Raw genomic sequence first — 19,225 nt, 5'->3', positions numbered from 1 at the left:
TAAAACCAGAGGAGACCCTTGTCTCTACTCACATATATACAAATGACGAGTAAAATACATTGGTATGCTTACTGCTCCCTCCGGACTGCAGCCCGAGCGCCGCTCCACTCAAATTTGAAATGGCCAATATGCAGAATTTGATTAAACCGGCTCTGCTTACCTGTTTTGTTAAGTTCGGCCGTGAGTGGATCAGTGCCGGATGCTGTCCTCTGCCAGACTCGTCGGGGTCACCAAATTGTTGTAGAAAAGAAAATGAAAGGTGGGTTAACCCCCACCTCTCGTCCGGGGTACAACTCCCCTACGTGTTCGTTTGATAGAGAGTCGTAGACAGGTGGAGTGAAGTTGAAAGCAAACCAAGTATTTATTACTGAATTCAGGAGAACCAATACATACAAGACAGTTAACAGCCGTCCCAGTAGAAGTTCTGACCCCCCTCTGATCTGACTCCATGTTTATACCCCAAATGACGTGAAACCTGCTGATGAGGCGTTGCTAAAATCATCTCATGTTAGCATGCGTAATTTCACGTGTTAATACTCAAGTTTCACAGGTCTGACCGGACCACTAGTGTTTGGCCTTGACTGTATCCAGCCGGACAGTGTGGTATTGTTTCAAGAATTGACTGGGTCCAGTCAGACAGTGTGATATTGTTTCAGTAATTAGACAGTGCCGCCCTCCCTATGTGCGCGCGTCCTCCCGCTTTGGTAGGTGAAGGACTTTGCACGCACAGAGAGAAAGGCCACACTGTTCGTCCTGAAGCCTCCTTTGTATCAATTTAGTTCGTACAGAGTGCACTAGCTGATGATTGATGGCCGTTAGTCAAAGACATGCAGTAAACGAAATGCTTCAAGCATGAGCTACACAAGTCTCACAATAGATCTCATATGTTATATGTTAATGTGTTAGTGGCGCGTGGTTAGACCGTCATACAATATACCCTATGTGTTAGTAAACGCCTTATGTATCGTGTGGGTTAATTTGTCATAATAAAGTCTGTGTTAGTCACATGCCTGATCAAACAATGTTTTACTATATATGTAAAGGATATATTGTGATTATTGGTTAATCTTCTATATAAATGCGTGTAAAATACACTGAGTAAAAATGATCAAATGTAAGGTGAGTATTGGTTAATGCATATAAAATACAAGGTTTCACACAATGATTATGTAATTATAGATACTAAGGTAAGTGATCATAATTGAAAGATATTTGTCAATTCACTCAAAGTAAAATAAACAGTTACTCTTCAACATTAATTTGTACATTCTTTTCTGCAAACAGACACTTAATCATTTCAATAAAATCTAGAGGAAAATTGTACATTTTTAAAACTTCCCACAAATATTCCCTTGAAACATAATCAAATGCTTTCTTCTGGTCTAATGCAACAACATAAAAAGATTGTTTACCATTTTCATACACAAGTTATCTTAAAATACATAGATTGTCCCACATTTTTCTGCCTTTTATAGAGCAAGTCTGTTCATGTGTGATGACATCGTCCATAACACCATACAGCTTGTTCATGATGATTTTAGCAAGAATTTTATAGTTCAAGTTTATTAAAGTTAAGAGCTTCCAGTTGTTAATGTCTCTTATCATCTTTCTTATATAAAAGTGAAAGTATCCAATCATAAAAAACTACTATACATAAAACCCCGTTCAATACCTTCATTGTACACCTGTGTTAATAAGAGTGCACTTTCATGATAAAATTCAGCAGGGAGGCCATCTTTCCCAGGACATTTCTTGCTATTTAGCGGTTTGATAGCTTCAACAACTTCTTTTTCTGTTATTTTCATGATCTAAATTATTGTTGCATTTTTCACTTAAAAACTTTACAATCATACTTTTATCAATTATAATTTCTTTATACATATCTTTACATAAGGAGCAAATTGTCTCTCTTACACTTTTTAGGTTCTGATATAATATCACCGTTATCATAAAAAAAACATATATACAGAGGACGCTCCGGCATCACCCCGGCGGCGTGGTTCTCAGCAGCGGATCACTCAGCACACTCCAGCACAATCCAGAGAAAAGAAAAAAAAGGGACAAAGGAGCGACGGGGGCCGCGGTCTAAACTTGCGCTCTCTCTCCTCGCACTCAGAAGCTAAAAGCGGCCGGAAATTGTAGCTGCTCTTGCTCCCTGTTGACGAGAAGAGAAAGAACTCCACCAGAAACGAGCTTATAGTAGTTTAAAAAGTGATCATATATAATATCCAATTCTGTATTTGATTTTATAAAAACAGTACTATCATATACTCACAGTGCCGTGTGGCCAAAGGTAAACAAATGGGGCAACCATGTTAACCAGCTCCAAGTGAAAACACAGAAATACTCCGGTAGAGTGGACTGGGAGGCTTTTCACGCCCAATTTGAACTGTTAGCGTGGGCTGGTCAGAGAACATGAAAGCACTGCAGCTGGCTCTGTGCCTTACTGATGAAGCTCTAACATGCTTGCTACTGTTTAGCTCAGCTGAAAGGGATGACTATGTGGCTTTAGTGGGGGCTCTGGAGCGCCGTTCCGGACAGTGTAACCAGCCAGGTGTTCTGCGTTCAGAGCTAGCCAGCAAGCACAGACTGAGTGGGGAGCCACTTTGTGCACTAGCTAATGACATTGAAACCCTGACTAGAAGAGCATACTCCTACATGGCCGCTGATGTGCAAAGTGAGCTAGCCAGAGATCAGTTCATCCGTGCTATCTGTAGTATACAGACACATGCATACAGACCCAGCTGGCACATCCTCGCACGCTGCAGGAGGCACTGGAGCTGGCTCTAGAGAGAGAGGCAGTGGGAGCAGCTGCAGAGAACTTATCACATAACTGAACTGATCCGTGCAATGTCGCTGCAGTCACCACGCAGTGGCACTCCTCTTCGTCAGAGCCCTCCAGTGTGCTGGGTGTGTGGCCAGGCCGGTCACATCAGCTTGCAGTGCCCCAAGCAAGTTAGTCGTCAGGGAAACGATGCGGGGTCTGTGTAAATGGGACAACACAGACCCCTGCCCTTGGGTCCCACCTGCCCCTGCAGGATGGTGCCCAACCAAGGGAGCAGGGCTCCACTCCCCCCTGAAGCAGATGACATCACAGAGTCTGCACGGGTCAAGGGCTGGACGCACGCTGGGAACATTTGCCATGTCTCCATCGCCCTGGCAGGCACCCCATGTGTGGCCTTGGTCGACACAAGCTCCACTGCTACTTTAGAGCGGCCAGATCTGGTTCCAGTTGAAACGCGATTGGAATCTACAGTTGTGAAACTTTGAACAGTGACTGGCGAGCTAGCCCGGATGCTTGGAAGAGTGGTGATCACTATTCGGGTTGGGGACATGTCAGTGAACTTTGAGGTCTGGGTCGCAGCAGTCCAAGACCCATGCCCGCTCCCAGCCACCACAAGAGCCGCAGAAATCTCAACCCCCTCCTTACCCCCTGTTTTTTTCCACAACCCCCTTCCTCTCACACCCCAGTCCCCGACCTGTGTACATCCACCCCCCCTTGACCAACAACCTGTGGGTGGAGGAGCTGACAGACAGGCAGCAGTAAGGGAGATATGGCAGCAGAACTGTGATAACTTAGAACCCCAACAAAAAGAGGAGCTGTGAGCCCTCCGACAGCCCCTGGGCCTCGGGGGTTGAGATGGTCAACAAGAAAAAGAGCTCAAAAATGAGATTTTGTGTGGACTATAGACCTCTGAACAGTGTCACAAAAAAAAAATAGTACCCGCTGCCCCGCATTGATGAGTCACTAGACTTGGTGTCAGGCTCGTCCTGGTTCTCCTCTTTGGATCTACACAGCGGGTACTGGCAGGTTCTCCTGAGCCCTGATGCTAAACCAAAGACTGCTTTCTGCACTGGGAGAGGGCTGTGGCATTTTCGTGTTCTCTGTTTCATTCTGGTGCACGGGAGCTCCTTCAAGGCCGCCTTCGCATCCCTGCAGCAGGCCCTACAAAAGATGGCAGCAGCAGGTCTGAAGCTCCACCCAGACAAGTGCTGTCTTATGTGGAGAGAACTAGAGTTTCTAGGCCACAGGATTGGAGGGGAGGGCATTAACACCTTGGAGGAAAAAGTGCAGGTTATGAAGGACTGGCCATCTCCCTCCAATCTGAGGGAGCTAAAGAGCTTTATTGGGCTGGCATCCGACTACAGGCGCTTTATGCATGGCTTCTCTTGCATAGCTGCGCCCCTGTTCCAGCTGCAACGTAAGGGCAGTGATTTTGTCTGGACACCGGATAGCGAGCAGGCCTTCAGCTGCTTAAAGGAGGCATTGACCGGCTCACCCATCCTCACCCCCCCAGACCCCAATTTGCCATTTGTGCTGGACACGGATGCAAGCGACGTGGGGATGGGAGCAGTGCTGAGCCAAGTCGATCAAGAAGGGGAGAAAGTGGTGAATGTGGAGGACTTTTGCCGCCGATGTGACCTGTGTACTGCTCACAAAGGCCCCCCAGACCAGTCCCGTGCCCAGCTCCAACAGCCGGCAGTTGGGGCCCCAATGAAAAGAGTTGCAATAGACATAATGGGCCCTTTTCTCCGTTCAGACAAAGGGAACCGTTATGTCCTCATTGCTATGGACTATTTCACAAAATGGCCAGAGGCATTATGCTATACCAGACCAGGAGGCAGGGACTGTTGCACATGCGCTGGTAGGAAGCATGTTTTCCAGGTTTGGAGCAGCTGAGGTCCTCCACAGCGACCAGGGACGAAACTTTGAGTCAAGTGTTTTCTCTGCTATGTGCGAACGCCTGGGTATGCAAAAGACTAGGACCACCCCACTGCATCCACAGAGTGACTGGCTAGTTGAACGCTTTAACAGGACACTTGCAAAACAGCTCGCCATACTCACAGCAGAACACCAGCATGACTGGGACATGCACCTTCTCCTTGTTCTTTTGGCCTACAGATCGGCTGTGCAGCATTCCACCTCATCCACCGGGACAGGTTGGCCCCATACAGGGGGGATGTACGCCCCCATCCTCGGCCTGCACCCTCATCCCCTTCCCAAAGAAGCCAGAGGGCTACACCCCCAGACTCACTCACCGTTCCCCTTTCCAACTCCCCACAGTCTGTCACACCCCCAGACTCTCCCCCTGTTCAGCAGCAAGTACAGTCCCTTAGGGGCAGCCCCAGTAGGCCCCAGAGACAGAGGAGGGCCCCAGGTCATCTCAGGGACTTTGTTTACTGATCCTTTGGGGCGAGGGACTTGTTAAGGGGGGACCAATGTAGTGAATCTGCATTTATGTTCGGTTTATTGTTAATTCACTGTGATTGGGGGAGCAGGGGGAGGGGCAGAGCAGGAAAGTGCGGGTCTCAGTGGTTATGTTTACATGCAAAGCTTTCTTCCAATCCGAATGAATTCATTCCGATTCTAGAGTCTGACTGAGGGGTTTATATGTACACTTTCCCTAATAGTCTGAGTAAACTCTCCGTTTATATGCATGCTACAAGTTATCCGATCAAACATGAAGCGCAGGTGTAGTATTGCTTAGTGTGCACGTAACCATGACAACGAGCATCAGTTGATGCGAGCCAGCGCAGAGGGGCAACAGCAACTTGCTCACTAGCTATGTTTCCAGAGTTTGCCGTTAGTACGTTTATTTCTTTAACCGCGTTAAAATTATGGCAGACTCAGGACAACTTAATTCACATTTTCCTGTTAAAGAAGGGGCGAGACGAAGACCTTATGTCCTCCATGTCTTCGAACATTCCGAGGCAAGTGAGCTGGATGCCAGTCCCAACACCCATGACTAGGAACCAGTGGATGAAAGTCAGGAGTAAAGACTGGTGGGAGAGAGTCGCACTACACAAATTCTCTGACACCTAATGGAAGCAAAACTTTCGCATGATACGGCGGTGTTTCATGACTTTATGCGACCTAATGAAAAGTTATCTCGCCCCTGCAAAACATACCGTAAGAGCACCTGTTCTAACCATTATGCACGTTGCTGTTGCGATGTACAAGCTAGGGTCGTGCGCCGAGTACCGCGTTATCGCCAGCCAGTTTGGCATCCATAAAAGCACAGTTAAGAAATTTGTATATCTTTTTTGCAAAGGTATGGTACAGTCGCCAATCAAAAAATTTAATAAAAGTCCCAAATGAACAAGAAACCCTGGAGCCAGCAAGCAGATTTGAGGCAACTTCCCATATACCTCTGATTATTGGACTGATCAATGGAGCACACATTCCTGTTCTGCCCCCCTCAGATGGCTACAAAGATTTTGTGAACAGAAAAGGTTGGCCCTCCTATGTGCTGCAGGGAGTTGTTGATGACCAAGGCTGGTGAGTGAGTTTCAGGGCATATTTTTTCACATTCCAAATTTGCATTTTTTTTTTCAGAACTGTGCAAACATTTTAGTACATCAGCAACTCCCCTGATTTACTGATGATAATAAATATTACTAGACTCACACAAGTACATCAACATAAAACAGGTATCAAGTAGTTTATTATTTTTTATCTTAAGTTTCTGGAACATTAGCTGCAAGATGCCAGGAAGTGCACATGATGCCCGTGTTCTTTGTCACTCTGAGCTCTTTCAGAAGACCCCCCCCCCCCCCCCCCCCCCTACCCGGGCTTGTTGAAAATTCCCACCGCTTCCCTTGCGCTCTGTCGGTTCGGCTTAAGAAAATGGTCTAACAAATCACACCGTGAACTTTGATGTTCCACAAGTTACAGCTCATCCACGCATTTAAATCTCCACACGTGAGTTAATCGGTGCGCTGCGCACCTCGCGGAGATGCAGATAATGGACAGTTTTGGTGGAAGAAATTATGAAGTACAGCATGTACATCTCAGAATTGTAGTTAAAATTTAAATCGGGCTCCGTCTCATGGGTCGGGTCGAGCCGAACGTGCGGGCTCAGCTCGGGTCTGGCTGGATTTTTTGTACAGATAAGCTTTACCGCCTACTTGCTCTCTGCACCTCATAAAAAAAATCACACAGTCTGTCTGGCTTAAAATACTTAGGTATGGCTATTGAATTAATAAATCGACATTCATTAAATATCAGTAAAGTTCTGTGTGCTAAATGACAAATAAGCTAGCAACCAGCTAGACGCTAATAAGCTAATAACAAAATTTAATAATAACAGCTCGAACTAAACTATCTCAAAATTCTGAAAGAAATATAGTCTAACGCATTCCAAGAAATTTAAACGAAATAATCAACACAGCAGTAAAAAAACAATAAAATAATATTAGCAAAAATGTATATATATCCCGAAGTAAATAAACAATATAACAGAAGGAAAAAAATATATATAAAATTGGAAAATAACCTACTAAATCAATCCCAAAATAGTACCAGATCTTTAATCTAACGAATAATAAATAGTAACTAAACTGACATAACCAACAGACATAACTAAACTAACGAATAATAAATAAACGGCTTCTTGGCGACTAATCCAAACAAAGAAATAACAAAGAAAAAAGAAATGAACAATAACAATTTAGCTTTAAGGGTAACTTAACGATAATGGAACATAACGATATATAAATAAACATTACATGTCAAACAATATATCTAAATATTTGAAAAGGGTTGCTGTACTTTTTTGTTGACCTAAAAATGATTGCCCATTGCTTTCGTCAGACTGGAAGCTGGAGCTGGATCCAGTAAATTCAGGGACAGCAATATCAGAGGTGTTCTCGTCTGAATGGTCATCAGAGCTGGAATCTTTGAAAAACATAATTAAAGAAAATTCATAAGTCTTAGCTAGCTAAACAGTAAAAAAGGTTTAAATCTAAGTAGACAAGGAAAACACGCTTCGTCGTTGGCAGTTAATCAGTAAACTAAAGTGACCTAAAAATGCACTTACCCCCGATAACGTTTTCCACTATAACCTCCTCGGTTGGCAAGTCGTCAGCTTCCACGCCGTTTTCATCCGTGTTAGCAAGAGGTCGGTCCCCCATGAATTCGTCCATAATTTCATAAAATGGAAAAGAGCCGCTTCTAGCATTCTGGCTCTTAGCTTTGTAATACGCAGATTTTAGGAACTTCCATCGGTTTTTAATTTGCTCTACAGTTCGTGTGAATCCACTGTCCTTCATTTGCTCAAATACCTGTCTAAATAACTCAGTATTGTGTGATTTACGACCGTCCATCCTGCTAACAATCTTCAGTTCTTTTAATGTTTCCAACATAAATTTGGTCTCTTCTGTAAACCAGTTTTTTGCTCCCGCCATGTTCAGCGTTGTAAACTTCCGCCGTGCTGCACACGCACATGCGCGATACGTACTTATACATTCCGATTAGGGATCTAATCAGATACAGGTGTTTACAAGGCTATTATTCTTCTATTTAACGGATTATTTAAAGGATTATCCACCTCGTTCTATCGGATAGAAATTGTATTTGGAATGGCTTCAATCAGACTACTCTATTCCGATTAAGGTGACATACATGGATGTGCTCTATTCTGATTGAGCTACTAGTCTGATTATTAACGGATTATTAGGCTGCATGTAAACGTAGCCAGTATCACTTGACACATAAACATGGTCTATTGCAGGGGTGTCCAAACTTTTTTTGTTGGGGGTCAGAAGGAGAAATATATTTGAAGTCACGGGCCACAGACTCTGTAATAAAACAAATAATGAAATATACCACTTTAAATAATACATTTTTCTGAATATTTAATTTACACACCATTTTACTTGACTAACTATCTTTATCTTTGACATCTTTGACGTGTTGTGTAAACTAAGATTTTTCAAATTGATGTTTAATTTCATGATGTTAATATAAAACTCCTTAATTACGGAAACTTTTAGACTCTTTGCCCCGTTTTTCTGCGCTAGAAATGCGCACCCTGCGCATCCGACTCTTTGGCCCGTTTCTGACACCTAGCGTTCAAACTTTGAATCTCACATTATAAAAACCTGCTTAACAGCGGGCCAACTTTCATTCTATTTCTAAAATACCTCGCGGGCCGCTCCAAAAAAGGAAACGGGCCGCAAATGGCCCGCGGGTCGTAGTTTGGACACCCCTGGTCTATTGTCATACGACATCTAGAAATCCACAGTTTATATTTTGTAATGCATATAACCAACCAAATTATTTCTTTTTCTGTTACTGAGAGTTTGTCATTAAAAATAACATATATAATTGTTTTTTGATTTATTGGGCATGTAAAATTAATAGTTTTTAATTTATTCATCATTGTCGCAATTTGGCATTTTTGGAAGTTTTAACAAAGCAACTCCGTTTTACTAACGCTCTAACTGGGAGTCGTCTGATCGAGATCAGCCAAGATGTGTCACGCAACTTTTCAGAGAGTAATTTAGAATTTATATTATTAACTATTAGTTGATATTCATTTATTTGTATATGTTTTATAATTAATAATACCACCATACAAAATATCTCTATATTATAATTTTATTATATATTTTTTATTTGTATCGAAAACCCAATCTATATTTAAAGAATAATATTTATTTATAAAGTCTGTATATATAATTAGATAATAGGGATAATTACATCTAGTTTTACATCTTTTTTTTCTGTTTCCAGTTAGTTACGTTGCCTATCCATTCAGCTTGTCTATATAGACCGCTTGCTGTTATTTTAGAGAATGCTATTTTACATTTAAGACCTATATCTACTGCACCTAAACCACCTATATCTTTACTTTTAAAAAGCTAATTCTCTTTTAGCAATTTCACAAGTTGTACCCTTATAAAAAAATTAAAACAAAGGTTAAGTTTTTTAGACCATGATTCAGTAGGGGGAAAATGCAAGATAAAAAAAGAATTTTACAGAGAATGTATGTTTTAATAACATATTAAAACATATTTAATTTTGAGCCTGAAGCTCGTTCATATTCTTTAAAGTGATTTTGAATGATTTCTAGTTCTTTTTTGGATTTAACGATCACTGTGTTGTCGTCTGCATAAGCAGAAATAATACATTTTTTCTTATTAAAATTAACAGAGAGATAATAAGAGGCACAATCCATCAAACTTTTTGACAGGTGACCTTTGACCTTTGCTAGGTGCCTTTTTTGACCCCTCCCCCACACCACGTGCCTCTAATTTCTGGAATGTGACCTTTGACCCCTCAGATCACCCTATGATGACATCTGTTAGTAATTATGTTTTCATTCATCTGTAATTACCTTTGACCTTTGCCATGTGCCCTTTGACCCCTCCCACACCCCGTGCCTCCTTTTCTGGAATGTGACATTTGACCCCTCAGATCACCCTATGATGCTGTCAGTTAGTAATTATGTTTTCAATCATCTGTAATTACCATTGACCCCTCAGATCCCCTGACCCTTGAACTCTCTTAATTATTTTTCTGATATCAATGACCACGAGTCTCCGGTAATTATTAACTGGTGGTGTGTAATTACCCCTGCCATTCGTCATTCATGTTTTGGATATGAGGTAATTTAAACCATGGTGACACACCGCCCCGCCCATCCCTCCGCCCTTCCTGCCCCATCCCCACCTCTTCCCGTCCCGCCCAGCCCCGCCCCCATCATTATTCAGATTGTCCTGATTGGTCAAAAAAAATATTCCCGCCAAAAGTATTGACCAATAAGGTTGTTATTCCTATGGAGCAATCACAGCAAGCCTACGAGTGAAATGTGTATTTAAGAGATAGGGGTTAGCGAGATGTGTGAAGGACCGAGAGAACGGAGCAATGGCTTGTGTTTCTGAGGTTGCTGAAAACCAAAGCTTCCCATACCGGGATTCGAACCCGGACCGTCTGGATGAAAGCCAGAAATCCTACGCGTTAGACCATATGGGAGGATCTGTAGAAGAAGAGCACGATGACGAGAATCTAAAAAGGTACCGAACAATGGAGAGCATTCCTGAACCAGTCGCTCAAGGATCAAGTCTGGCGTTTGTCAGATGGAACTTACTTCGGATATGTTTTTCTTAAGGATATATATAGTGTTGCTATGTACGTCGGAAAAACGGTTAGATACGATGATGCCTCAGCTCGTTTTACTTTGAACCATATAGAATGGTTTAGCTTCAGAAGACACTGCTCTGTTTTTAATGCCTACGTCAATTACAGAAATACAGAATGCAGCCCATTTTTTCAGGAGAACATGAATTTAATTTGGAAACCTCTGAATACAGGAAAGTCTAGGCGTTTTAATCTCGCGCCGGTTATGACAAGCCTCGGATGTAATGTAAGCCTCAGTGTCATTCAAGATTTAAAATGCTATGCAATTGAAAATGACCTGCACTCGCGCAATTTCCAGGTTGTTTTTTAATTCAGAAGACTTCAAAAGAATGAATCGTGTCTACTTTGCAATAATTGACAGTTTGTTCTATATGAACAAATAGATTTTCTGATTATTGTCAAACATACAAAACCAACATTATTTATATTCTTAAACATTAAACTTTTAGGTACCACTTTATAATAAGACTACCTTTATAAAGGGTTTATAAATGGTTTACAATTAGTTTATTAATGGTTACTAATTAGGTTGTAAATGCCTTAAAAACCATTAATAATCAGTTATAACACATACGTAGAAAGGGCAACAATGACCTGTTGTTTGCCAAATAGTGAACCCACAGCCATCTATATTGTTAAATTTCAGATCTTTTCAGATACTCACTTACTTTGTCTTCTCCATCTAACTCAACTTGCTTCTCCATCTCCATATCCTCCATCAGTCAACATCAGTTTAACCATTTAACTCCCAAGTTTAATCATTCCACCACTAACTCTTTTAGTCATTTATAATAATGTGGTGTATATTATCATATGAAATAATACAATTGACATCTAAGGGCTAAGCAATAATTACCCCTTACCTTGACATTTTCAGCATACTATCTGAAATCATCCTTGGGGTTGTCACAGATATTGATATAATGTTGCCAGGCGCTAATGTTCAAAGAACATGAAAGTGCTGTTGTGATCCTTAAGGTTGAGTGGCATCTTCTTTAGGACAGCATTCCAGATGTAACCTTCCTTTACTGGTTTGCTGCAGGCAATTTCACTGCAAGTAATTACTGCAGCTCCCAGCATGTAGTTTTCCATTTTGCTTTTGCCGATCAAGATTTTCAAATTGTAGATGAGTATTTGTTAATGAGTTACAAACACATATAACCACTAAAAGGGAGCCTTATTGTAAAGTGTAAAACACGTCACTATTTATTATTGAGTTACAAACACTTATAACCAGTAAACAGGAGCCTTATTGTAAAGTGTAAAACACGTCACTATTTATTATTGAGTTACAAACACTTATAACCAGTAAACAGGAGCCTTATTGTAAAGTGTAAAACACGTCACTATTTATTAATGAGTTACAAACACTTATAACCAGTAAACAGGAGCCTTATTGTAAAGTGTAAAACACGTCACTATTTATTATTGAGTTACAAACACTTATAACCAGTAAACAGGAGCCTTATTGTAAAGTGTAAAACACGTCACTATTTATTAATGAGTTACAAACACTTATAACCAGTAAACAGGAGCCTTATTGTAAAGTGTAAAACACGTCACTATTTATTAATGAGTTACAAATGTAAGTGATATTTAAGACTACTTTTCTACGTAATATATGAAATATGTAGTATATACATTCATCTTTTATTTTATTTTAGGATCAGAATGTTTCATTGTTGAAACTGTGACAGACTGTGATGCTGTGACAGACGAAAGTGTGCTATATCATACATTTCAAAGTAAGTTTTTATTAATTTTTGATTAAAAATAATTATTTAATTTCAAACGTGATGATTTGATTCCTTCAATATGAAACTCAAATTTTATATATTTATATTTACTGATGTAGTAATTTAATTTACTTTCTAAAAAGTTACATGATACATTTAAGTAAACTACCGTAACAGTTGTTTTTAACAAACTTTGCTAAAAATGTACAAAAGTATATTTGGAAATAAGTATTTTAGAAGTATACTGAATTACATTAAACTGAAAGTCTATTTAAAATACACTATATTGTACTTTTTAAAAAGTATGATCGAATTTCACTTTCAAACATTTGATGAAAGCATAATATTAATGTACTTTTAATATATTTTAAGTAATTGCATAAATCTATTAGCATATTTACAGCATACTTAGAAACTTCTCAATATGTTTTAAGTATAGTATATATTTTATATATTAAGTAAGTATATATTTTTTTTCACCAGGGTTAGTAGCCTCATTTCATGACATTTCATGTGGTTCATTCACACCTTGACTATTTTTGTCAAAAAATATTAGAAAATATATTTTTTTGATTTATCATTTCTCAGTTTTTTTTTGTTACGACACATAGAATGTACAGTATACAGGTGTAAAATGTTTCATTTTGTTTCTTTTTTTGCTGATGCTTATGCTTTCTTGCTCTTTTTCTCTATGTGTGTGTATAAGTGTGAGTGAACACTCACTAAAAGATGTGTGCACATTATTGCTGCAAGATTGTTAAGCATCCAGCTCTGCAGATGTAAAGAAAAGCATGAACATAACCAGTTAACAAAGATATGGAGCAACAAATACACCAGAGTATGTTAAAGACGCTCTCTAGAATAGCACTGTAAATAAACCCTGCTACAAGTACAGGACAGTATTGAATAACAGTGGTCACTGTGATTATCAGAATTATGCTAACTGCTTTTCTCTTTGCCTGATTAGCCTCGTCTCTCTCCTTCCCTTTCTGACCTGGACCTGGATGCTTCAGTGCCCTGACTACAGATAAACAGCAGAATAGTTTAATAATGAGGAAAACTGACCAAAGTGGCAGGACAGTACAAATAAAGATGTTATTGACATTTAAGGGAATGAACATACAGATTATACAATAGCCAAGAACTCCCATCCATGCAGCAGCAGAACATGCCAGCCTGTATCTCAGGGGCTTGTACTTCAGGAAAGTGACAGGATGGACCACCGCCATGTAACGCTCCACACAGATCAAACAGAGAAACAGAGGATGGGCGCAGATAAATACTCCCCCATAAAAACTACTAATGGTGTAAATTCTAAACAGACAAAACTAAGAACGTAGAATAAACAGCGTATGCAGATGAACATCTCGTTAACAGTCAGATTGAGGCCGAAAAACTCAGACACAACCGCACTTCCTTTTCTCATCAAAATAAGCCATAAGACGTAGGAATTGATAGGTAAACCCACAATGAAATTGATTGCATAACCTGGAATGTACATAGGGTCTGTATATCCTGCCCAAGGATTCCTGCTTGTAGCATTTCTAAACAGGTTTGAGATGGGTGTGCTGGAAAGCCCATCAGAGACGTTCATCTTCAGAGTGCACACCCCTTCTCACAATAAAATATGAAATCTGAAATAAATTACACAAAGAAAATTATATAAGGGCCAAATATAATGAAACAAACAGCCTGTTTTCTTTATCAGAACAAATTCATTGTATAGTGTTTTTTTGTGCATAGATCTAGATCAACATAGATCTAAAGTGTTCAGTTGATATAGTCATGATAAATTTCATAACTACCATAGTAAACCATAGTAATGATAGTACAGTTAAAAAGTGATCTCACCTTTCAGTCATAAACAGAATGCAGGATACCACAAGAAGAATACATTAGTATATTAATTTAATGGACTGACTAATTATCAATTCACATTAGTTTAAACATTATTAATCATTATATTTTAACTTAATTAAATTCTAAATTCATTATAATTTACAGCATTCTTAAGCCTAAAATTGTACAAATTAGTGTTGTGTAAAATGTCTAGTATTATTTAACAATGTTCATTACTGTCATAAGTACTGTGATGCATCCTTCCTGTAAATTGTTTCTGAGTTCAGCATTGTTGAGAACTGCACCCTTAAAATGATCAGTGTATTGTTCTGAGAACAGCAACATCTTTATCTGATACACAGATGCTCTTCTTTGTCATCAGTTTCAACTTAAAGTGATGTTTATTTGATGGGGTAGGATTTGGTGGTCTACTAGGTTTTGTATAGTTATTAGGGTTTCTCTATAATATTAAATAAATAAAATCTAATTAAATCCAAGCTCAAATGTTACACAATAAATGGTAAATAAATTGATTCTTATGAGTTTTTCTACTACTGTAAATATGCCATTTTAAATACAACAGCATTAATATACAATAACCTTTTTTCAAATCATTATGTATATATTTTACTTTAAAGTAAGTAAACGTCAGAAGATATTCCATAATAAAAATATATATATTTCTTAATGCATACGTACTGTATAGGCAGAAAAAACTTTAGTTCCATAAGTAGTCAAGAAAAGCAGACATCTGGCTAATTTACCATAAAAGGCATCTGTTTGAGTGTGTGTGTGTGTGTGTGTGTGTGTGTGTGTGTGTGTGTGTGTGTGTGTGTGTGTGACTTTATTTAATTTATGACATGTGATTTTTCATGCATTTAAATGTATGCTAAGCTAATGTCAGTAAGGTAAATGCCAGTAATGTTTGACATGAAGGGTAGCAGTTTTATGTAGCATACATCAATGTAAATTCAATAAATATTGACTAAATGCAATAAAAAAATTCAAACAAAAAAACTTTTCATGTGATGTAAACTACATCCAACATCAACAAAAATAAAATCTACAGCCAGAGTTATGTGGTTATGTGACAGTCCTTTCAGTTATAGGCAGTTCAGTTATAAGCATTAATATACTGTATGACGTGTACTATTTTAATGGTAGCAGTAAAACATGGTAGAGATATATTTTAATCCCTGGTTTAACACTAGAATGACAAAGACAGTAATTTTGATTAATTATTTACACAAGAAACCACCTGTATAAGCGGATGGGTTACTTTTATTGTATTAGATTATTTTTTGCATTGTTATGGAATTTTTACTACAGAACACAATAAGTGCACATGAACAGCTTCTCTTTTTACTGCTATTTCAGTGTCTGACCGCTGCTATTGTTCACCTCAGAAACAGCTCAGAATCATGCTTTCATTTACTAAACACAGTAAATGTAAAACTGTACATAAACAGTACATAATCACTTTTTTTTTACACAAATACCAATGTTTAAACTCTCTCTCACATTATTTATGTTTCACTTAGAAATGACATAAACAAGGTGTAATAAGTTTCTTCAATGTATTAGAATTAGTCTACTCTTTAAGTAAATGTAAGTAATAAAGAAAATAAAAAAATAAGAAAAAATAAGAAAAAACACTCAAATATATTTCACCTCAATTAAGTGGGTACATAATTAGCAATAACAATAAGTAAATGATCAATATTGTTTTCAATCTGTAGAGTTATATTAGTAACTTTCACATGTATAAATAAGTAATTAGTATAAATATATAAATATTATATTATAAAGAAATAATAAAATATTATTAGTATAAGTAGTATGATTTTTATTTGTACAAGATTTTAAAATGAGGCCAGTTCAACAGCCTGATCTTTAATCTTATGTTGTGTTCAGTACAAATGCAAAACAAAAGAAACATGTAAATAAATTACAAACCAAATACAAATGTGTGAAAAAGGTCACCTGTCAGAGACAATGCATGAGTTTAAATTAATGTTGTAAAGGAGATTAGGGGAGTAAGATATTCAACTTTGTTAATGTATAAATAAATGAAAGAAAGACAATTGTTATTATTTAACATTAACCTTTACTGAAAAAAATTGCTTGAGTACAATATATGGTTACAAATGAATATTAGCAGGATACAAAATACTACAATAGTAATCTTTTAAGAACTGCAAACTTGAAGCAGAATTGCGAAAACTAGAGCTACAGCAAATCTCTAGCTACATTCAAACTGCTTAAAATATTAGAAAATATTTTTTCTGATTTAACATTTCTCAGATTTTTTGTTGTAACACATAGAATATTATGAAAGCCCATTCCCGCCACCTAAAAAATGAAAAATAATCCAACACAACATAATGATTAATAATGTTTAAACTAATGTGAATTGATAATTAGTCAGTCCATTAAATTAATATACTAATGTATTCTTCTTGTGGTATCCTCAGGGCCGTTTCAAGGTATTTGGGGGCCCCAAGCAAAGACACCAACCGGGGCCCCCCCAACCTCCACACCAGAAATCTCATGCCCAAACCCCCCTCCGGCCAAAAAAAAAAACATATCTGGCCGCGGTCCACCTTCAAGAACCACAGCATATACACACAGTTTAGGTCCAACACACTTTATGTAAAAAAAACACAGCAATAGTATCCCATAACAACAATTATAAAAAATAAAGTGCAAATTGCATAGTAAGTATAAATACACACAAGGTAAATTTGAACAGCTGAAACAAAACACTCCCATATTCAAAAATATATAATGAAAGTGCTTGTGGTACCTTGTGCTGTAAAGGTATCACCAGTGCTGAGATGTGGTGGAGATGCAATTTGTGTTGATGTTGAGGCCATGGTACCACTGGATGTAGTTCCTCCCACATCTTCTTCTCCCATGTTGTCTTCCTCATCAATGAGAGTTGCTGTTGATGATACAGCCAGGAAAATAAGAAAAACATTATTGACATAACACACTTTTCATGTACAGAGTGCATCACTGAGTGTCTGATGCCTAGACAAAAGTACAGGCCCCATATTCAGAAATCTGACATTTCCATGGGCAAGACTGACTGATTTTCACAGGTTGGGGGAATTCAATATCTGTGATTTGCACTGGTCCTTTTCTAACAATGTTATAGTGCACACTATGAGTTAAGACTATGGGAAACTGTGCAGGATATCAGCTATAATTGACAGTGCTTGTGGTACCTTGTGCTGTTGAGGTAACACCAGTGCTGAGATGTAGTGCAGACTCAATGTATGTTGATGTTGAGGCCATGGCACCAGTGGATGTAGTTTCTTCCATGTCTTCTTCTTCCTCATTGTCTTTCTCATCAATGAGAGATGCTGTTGATGGTACAGCTGGGAAAAGAACGTTTTTATTAATATAACACACTTTTCAGGTACAGCGTGCATCACATAGACATAAGAAGGGGCCGTATTTAAAAATCTGAAATGTCCAGCAAAAATATGCATGACCATTTTATAACAATATTAACAAATTGTAAGAGGTCAGTAATAACAGCTTAGTGAGAGAAATTCACTCTACCTTCATCAGAGGCATCTTTAGGAAGAGGGCTTAGAAATTTAAGCAAAACACCTTGAGGTAGAAAGAAAAGATATGGTTAGAGATAGCATTACAATATTTTTTCTGATTTTGATATTTAGATGGATCCCAGCTGCATTGATATAGCTATCAATGCTAAACACCTCAAACTAACTACTTTACAAATTTAATACTTGTAGCTGAACATAGCAGATTTAAGTATGCTGTTGTCTGAGAATTAGACAGATGCAACTGATGCTTTAAAGACAGTGAACAGCTGGCATAGTGCATGCATGGTTACTACTAGACAGTACTCACCATTTGGTACATAGATTAGAATAGCTAGCTAGCACCTCAGAGAAGCTACGCCACCTTAATCTCAACTGAAGATAAGAACGGTAGGCTGAAATACAATAAGCAGTGAATCTGGAACAGACCCGTGTTTTCCTGTTAATATAATATATTACATTATGGAGCTATATTATCAGCCTGTTCGAGCCTGTATACTGCACTAACCTCTAACCTAATTGGTTAGCTAACTTATTCCTAGCTTTGACTGCCAGGCACGTAGCTAGCTAGCTAACATAAACATTACCCGGGACGTATATATTGTTTTTAGCCTACCTGCTGCTAAATTACACCATTTGTACAGGTAGGCCTAATTTATCCGGTGCAAATCATCACTTACCACTGTCTTGTGTTTTTTTTGTGTTCCTCTTCCTTCTTTTGTTTTCTCTTTTGGCTTCCTGATGGATAAATTCGCTTCATGGTTAAGTTTCATATTTGCCGGCGTCTAAAGCTTGGCTGTCTGCCAGGACAGTGTCTGCCTGCCTTCAGCAGCTGGTGGGAGGGGCCCCCTTGAGGGGGATTCTAAGAACAGTGTCATTGCTCATTGACTTTGAGAATGTAAAGGGGGCTCACACAGTTTGTCGCTGCATTTAATTCTTAACCTGTTGTTGTCTGGGGGCCCCAGGCCAGCTTGGGGCCCCAAGCAATTGCCTGGTTTGCCTGCCCCATCGCGACGGGCCTGGGTATCCTGCATTCTGTTTATGACTGAAAGTTGAGATCACTTTTTAACTGTACTATCATTACTATGGTTTACTATGGTAGTTATGAAATTTATCATGACTATATCAACTGAACACTTTAGATCTATGTT

The 19,225-nt window shown here is 38.7% G+C and overlaps 2 long non-coding RNA genes and 1 other non-coding gene across 3 annotated transcripts; 1 reads left to right on the top strand and 2 right to left on the bottom strand.

Annotated features, from left to right (window-relative positions):
* The first annotated feature begins 9,938 nt into the window (after positions 1-9,938).
* Positions 9,939-15,659, top strand: LOC125780635 (uncharacterized). Its single transcript, XR_007423887.1, has 3 exons — positions 9,939-10,800; positions 12,589-12,669; positions 13,628-15,659. It is a non-coding gene; the product is annotated as an uncharacterized LOC125780635 (long non-coding RNA).
* trnae-uuc (transfer RNA glutamic acid (anticodon UUC)) lies at positions 10,688-10,759 on the bottom strand. The gene has a single exon. It is a non-coding gene; the product is annotated as a tRNA-Glu (tRNA).
* Positions 15,660-16,975: 1,316 nt separating the features above from the next.
* LOC125780634 (uncharacterized) lies at positions 16,976-19,086 on the bottom strand. Its single transcript, XR_007423885.1, has 4 exons — positions 18,755-19,086; positions 18,070-18,120; positions 17,730-17,882; positions 16,976-17,443 (listed from the first exon to the last, which is right to left on the bottom strand). It is a non-coding gene; the product is annotated as an uncharacterized LOC125780634 (long non-coding RNA).
* Between the last annotated feature and the right edge of the window lie 139 nt (positions 19,087-19,225).

This window comes from Astyanax mexicanus, chromosome 13 (assembly GCF_023375975.1).
Source record: "Astyanax mexicanus isolate ESR-SI-001 chromosome 13, AstMex3_surface, whole genome shotgun sequence".
Lineage (NCBI taxonomy): Eukaryota > Metazoa > Chordata > Actinopteri > Characiformes > Acestrorhamphidae > Astyanax > Astyanax mexicanus.
The sequence above is the reverse complement of the archived record's forward strand: the minus strand, read 5'-3'. Positions and strand labels throughout refer to the sequence as shown.